This window comes from Oryzias latipes, chromosome 22, assembly GCF_002234675.1.
Source record: "Oryzias latipes chromosome 22, ASM223467v1".
Classification (NCBI taxonomy): Eukaryota; Metazoa; Chordata; class Actinopteri; order Beloniformes; family Adrianichthyidae; genus Oryzias; species Oryzias latipes.
Genome location: NC_019880.2, coordinates 6740604 through 6746499, shown reverse-complemented (window position 1 = coordinate 6746499; position 5896 = coordinate 6740604). Strand labels below are relative to the sequence as shown.

Sequence of the window (5896 nt, the reverse complement as noted above, 5' to 3'; positions counted from 1 at the left end):
TGGCTGCCCGTTTGCCCCTGGGCCCACAAAACCACACACATTTCTCCCGGTGGTCTGGTTGGCGCCTTGCGTGACAGCTCTGACACCACCGGTGTGTAAATCTTCCATCACGTGGAAACAAGGGAAAGTTTAAAGCATCACAAAGGCTGAATTACAGAACAAGTGATGACAAGAAAGCAAGAACAAAAACACATTAAGAAGATTAGAAACATTTTTAAATAGAAGCAGGAAAACAATGGATTTTGGTCATTAAATCAAGCTTGAGCTGTATACTTAAAGGGAAAACAAAAATAAGATGATGCGTGCACCAGAATGTAAACGTTTTCACATTTAAATTGTAGGACTTCCTAGTGTCTGCAAACTTGCTCTTGTTTTCTTCAGCCAAAAAGCTGAAAATCACATTAAATATCAATATATTAATATTGTTATAGGAATAGAGTAGAACAGAATAGAATAGAATAGAATAGAGTTGAATGAAATGAATCCCATGAATATTGATTTGGACTTTTCCTGCAAAGTGATAGACAGTGAAATTACTATTATATTAATGTTTAATGTAATTTTTTTTATCCTTCCTGAATCCCCTCAAATCTCATTGTCAAAGTCTGGATTCTGTTCGTTTATTCAAAGAAACACTGATGTGTAAACAATAAAAATATTTCATCAACTTGCAAACAATAATTTTAATTAGATTTTTATGAAAATTGTTGAACATGTGAAATTCTAAGTTGAAGGGATTAGTATCCTGCTGTGAGACTGCACACTAATTTAAATGGTTCTTTCCTCAAACAATTTTTTTTCGTCAAAAAAAAACAAATGTAAATGCGTTTTTGCCATTTTTAGCAAACGCTGAGGGAAATTTACGTTGGCTTCACTTAACCTGTGCGGGCAAATTTGCATTGCGGCAGTGGCTGCAAGTTTTTTCACCCTAACCCCACCCTGATTATGTGCAAATAGTCACTTCCTTCTGCTAAAGTAGCTAGATGGCATGATCAGAACATGAGATGGCCCCAGATACTGAAACCCGAAAGGAGGAGACAGGTAAGTGGTTGGTAAGTAAGATGATTTATTTTACTGGCGCAGAGCGTGGCTGGCGCTCAAGACGAGGAGCATGGCTGTGGTTCTTGAGAGAGGCGAGGCTGGAATTCTTGGTGAGTGGCATGGCTGGAGCTCTTGAGGAGCATAGAGGCTGTGGCTCTTGAACGTGGAAGGTGTCAGCGTGAGTGGAATGAGGCTGCTGTTCGAGGTGGTGTTAGACTCAGGTGACTCTCGTGGCATGAAGTAAACCTGAGGCACAGACGACAAGACAAGATTAGCGAGGCACGAGACAAGGGAGCCAGATGTGGAGCTCATGGAGACTAGGCACAATCAGGGTTAACGAACTGGCGAAGAATGCTTGAGCTGGGTCTCCTTAAGAAGCAGGTGTCTTGATGAGGTGAGTAGTCACAGCTGTGAGTCAGGAGCAGAGCAGAGCTGGGAGGGGGAGGAGTCTGACAGAGGCACCATGACACTAGTAACAATGTGGTCTCCCAAATGACATAATAACCAAGACTAATTACAGAAAAAGAGATGACCAAAAGGTACAGTAATTACTGTCTTTGATACAGATATGACACCATCAAACCTGGCTTTTGACCAAATGGAACAAACAGACCTAACTGTTGTTGGAAAATAAACACAAAAGGGAGCTGAATTTAAAAAAAACATACTTTTCATTTGTCAAATGTAGAGGGGCATAAAATGATATTCGCAGTATAGTTGTGCAGATAAAATCTAGCTGCAGAGCTGAATAAGGCTTTTGAAACCAGATTCTCAAGTATAAATGAATAAATGGGAGCTGGCTTTTTGCACCAAATCCCCTGGAGTTTAGTTGGTGAACTGCTCTGGTTATTTTATTATTTTTGTTTTAATAGGATTTCTATTTGGCTAAGAATAGTTTTTCCATTTGCCAGATTGCTACGATAGAACCGTTTATTTTATCTACAGTGAGCACATAAAATTAGAAACAATTTGTCTAATTTCTGGTTCAGTTTGGAAATTAAAAAAAAAACAGAACATATGCATTACATTTCGTGGTCTGGACCATCAGTTCAGATTGGGCAAAAAAACAAAAAAACAGGAAGTAATTGTAGAAATATTTTTACCTTAAATGTTAATCCAGAGGAATCAACGTTCACATTAGAGCTTCAGTGATTTGAACTACAACTGAAGGCCAGTTTGCTCTATTGCTGCTGACACCAGGGGTAATTGCCCTGCTCCGCTGCTGAAATGTCACGGCTGTTCTTATCCCAGGTGGGCAATTCCATCAACTAATAAATGCCATTGCCCCTCTCTCAGCACCAAAGCACCATGACATAATGTGACACAACACTCGTAAAAATCTGCAGATGGCACACACCTCGCTTCACATGTAATTAGCAGCACTTGGGGGCTATTTTGAATGTGATTAGTCTTTGAGTACTTTTGTTACCTCACAACATTAATGGGATTACCATAATGCTTAAAAAACCGTTTTCCAATGGTATGTTTACTCTTTGACGGTTAATATTTTGCCATTTCATGTTTGTATCATGAATTTTTGCATTTCGGCCTGTTTTCGTTTGTATGATAATGAGATTCACTCAGAAAGACATCTACTGTAAAACGTCACAATTTCAATCCCCGTGCAGACTAACCGTCTCCTGTGCAGGACTATTTGGCTTTAATTTCAGCCAGCAATTACCATAGAGCTTATCTCATTTATATGCTAATAACACATCTGATAGCAGTTTCGGCAGCACAGATCGCAAGCTAAGCCGCGTTGGCCTTTTGTCGCTGGCACTTGTTCACTTCATTCTCCTGCCTGAATGCACTGACCAGCAACAAGACATCAGCGTTCAAGAGGATCAAGTCCCAGCTATGGCGACCTCAAGCAAAAAATATTAACTAAAGGACATAAATTGCACAAAAGAACTGCAAAGGTGAGACTCTGTCCTTTTTTCTGAGTTGTTTCTACAAGGGAAATCTTGACCTTCAGCTGTGCGTGTGTGTGTGCATGAGATAATGCCAACACGCGCTGGTAAACAAAACCCCCCCCAACTTAATTTTTATTTTTTATCAAACCTCAAGAAAAAAAAGTTTGACATATTTCTTTGAAAAGAATTCCACACCTTCTCAACTCCTCATTAGATTGAACAATAATTTGAGCAGAACAAAATTAGACCTTTGGTTGTGTTTTTTTTTTTTTTTGTCCTTTAGTTCTTAATTAAACGATTTAGTTCAAAATAAAGTCATTCTGACACCAAACTGAAATTATTATAAAAAAAGAATTATTATAAAAAAAGAACATGTCAGAAATAGTGTTTTCCTGAATAATTTAGCAAGTAAATCATTGTCACGCCCTATGTAAATGCTTAAATGTATATACAAATTCACACAATAATAGATCACAATTATCAGCATTTTTCTAAATAATTTACTGCACTTAAAAAAAGATTTCATTTGCTCCGTGATTATGAAAGTATAATCAGTGCCTGGAATTACTTTATTTGTTAATTTGTGCTTCTGTTGAGTGTTTTTGCGATAATATTTCTACTGCAACTTTATGTCGTTTGTTACCTTCATTGGAGACGTCCTTGTAAATTCTCCAAAAACTGCTTATCATAATAATATTTGTATGTTTACCAAGTCTTGCAGCACAAACCGAGGCTTTCAGAAATTCAGTGTTCACTGAACACTGAAAAATCTGACCTGTCTTCTACACAGCCGCACGAGGACATTAATGAGAAGGACATTGATTTTCTATAAAAACGCTACACTGCTTTGTTGCATTTCTTTAACCTTGGCTTCCCCTAACCCAAAGCATAAAATTTAATTTTAGTTTTTCATTTCACTCCGTTTCTCTCAGGAGGAAATTTCATTAACTCTTTATTCCAATGCTTGGCATCTGTTGTTGTGGCCCCCAAGAAGAACAAAAGATAACATGGTTTGTCTGCGTTTTTTTAAAGGAATATTTCTACTTTCAGTCAATACAAAGAGTGGAAATGTCGAATGTACATTTACAGTGTCTTTCAAAACTACTTTTATGTTTGTGATGGCTCTTATTTTTGAAGCAACTGAAGTAGCATTCCTTCTGGGTCTGCCTGGAGGGTGTTTGAACGGACTGAGGTAAAAGTTAGCAAATGCCAAGATGGTTCTGCGATGCCACACTTCATTTCAAATTCAAACATGACATCTCTTTTGTTGTGTTATTGGGCTTAAGTCAAAGCAAACCCCCAAAAAAGAGATGAAGGAGTTTCATCATCTTCTAGCTCTTGGGTCACAAACCAGCCTTTTAGTTTGCTGGTTGTCTTTGTTTTGACCAAATAAAACGTGTTAACCCATGGCTTACTCAGGGCTTACTTATTAAAGTCCCACTCTGACCATCTTTTGATCTACAGTAATGCCCCTGTATTCGCGTGGGTTAGGGACCAGAGACACCCCTGAATCTGCGAATACGGAGAACCACCCCCCAACCGAAGAATGTCCGTCATCAAAAACCCTTCTGAAACATTTCTGATGCTTTGTGAAGCATTAATTAAAGAACATTCTTCCTCAATGTCTTAGGATGCTCACCAGCCGCTTCTTAGTCAGTTGCCTTTTCTCCATTCAGGGGCACACACTTTGGTTATAACGATTCAGTTACTGATCTAGCAGTGAAATACTCCATAGCAGCTGGGAGGGAAGTCGACAGGCCAGCATGCTCTTCAGCTCCGCTCCCCTCCTCCCCCACAGAACCTCCTTCAGACACAAAAGTCTTGAGTCGTCTGAGTTTTTGTGATGAACTGGAGGAGTAACGTGACTGGGCAAAAAACTGGGAAGACGTGAAACCGCAAATATTGAAAACAAATTATCGAGGGAACACTGTATTTCAGAAGCATTCCTAGTGGTCTTTTAATAGTGATTTTTAGCCTAAATCCAAAACCTGTCATTTTTTATAGGAGATAGTTTCTGCAGAGAGGTAGGAGTTCATTAGAAAATTTGTAATTGAAGCCATTGATACACCCGACTCTATTTCCCGACATCCATCTGTTTACACTCGCTCCCACTAGCTTACATTCCCAACCTAATATTAGCGGTGCAACAAAAATGGCGAGCAATATTGGAACTATCTAGCCAAATAGTTTTGATCTGGATTTCAGCTCAGACGAAGAAAACAAAGATGTACATCGATCGATTTGTCTGCAAGTGAATGCAGCAGACATTCACTTGCGGCTTGCCGTAGTAGCTTCTACATACCACCTACAAGCTTTTCAAAAGGAACTTTTGCGTACATGTGGATTAAGCTTAATTTTCTCATGAATGTCCGCCATCATGAGAAAATGCTACAAGAGCTTGTGAAAAACACCCAAAACAACCTGTTCATCTGAGTGGGTCTTTAAGCACCAACAAAAACAAGCAACACCCCACTCAATGACATATTCACACACAATCTCTACCCTTGTTGGAGGTTTGGACTCCTGTTTTAATTTTTTTACTCCTTAATATTCATATTTAGTTTTTTTTACATATTTACTTATATATTGCATCTTTTTACAGCAATTGCCTTTATTTTTTACACACTTATATCTCGTCGTGTCCTTGAGCTACTCTAACTTCTTTACAATTTCTTTTTGTAACAACAGTAAAAATGATTTTGAACAAAAACAGTCTGAAATTTGTTGTAAGACACCCAATAAAGGCTGATGTAAAAGTGAAAACACCAAACTTTGGTCACTGTACTAATTCAAGGCTAAACTAAAATTATTTGATACTGTGAAAAAATACCGCCAGTGCAGTTTTGGGTAAAATCTTTCCATGGATCAAAAAAAAGTAAATGTCCTATTGGAGTGAATAAAGACTGACTTGCTTATGTAACAAAGCCCAAATTATTAGTTGG

General features: G+C 38.3%; 1 long non-coding RNA gene across 1 annotated transcript in view; it reads right to left on the bottom strand.

Annotated features, from left to right (window-relative positions):
• Window positions 1-1049: 1049 nt before the first annotated feature.
• The window catches only part of LOC105356900, a 15382-nt gene continuing 10535 nt past the window's right edge, over window positions 1050-5896 (bottom strand). Inside the window, exon 5 of the long non-coding RNA XR_002872677.1 lies at window positions 1050-1287. This is a non-coding gene — a long non-coding RNA (uncharacterized LOC105356900). The remainder of the gene's footprint in view (window positions 1288-5896) is intronic.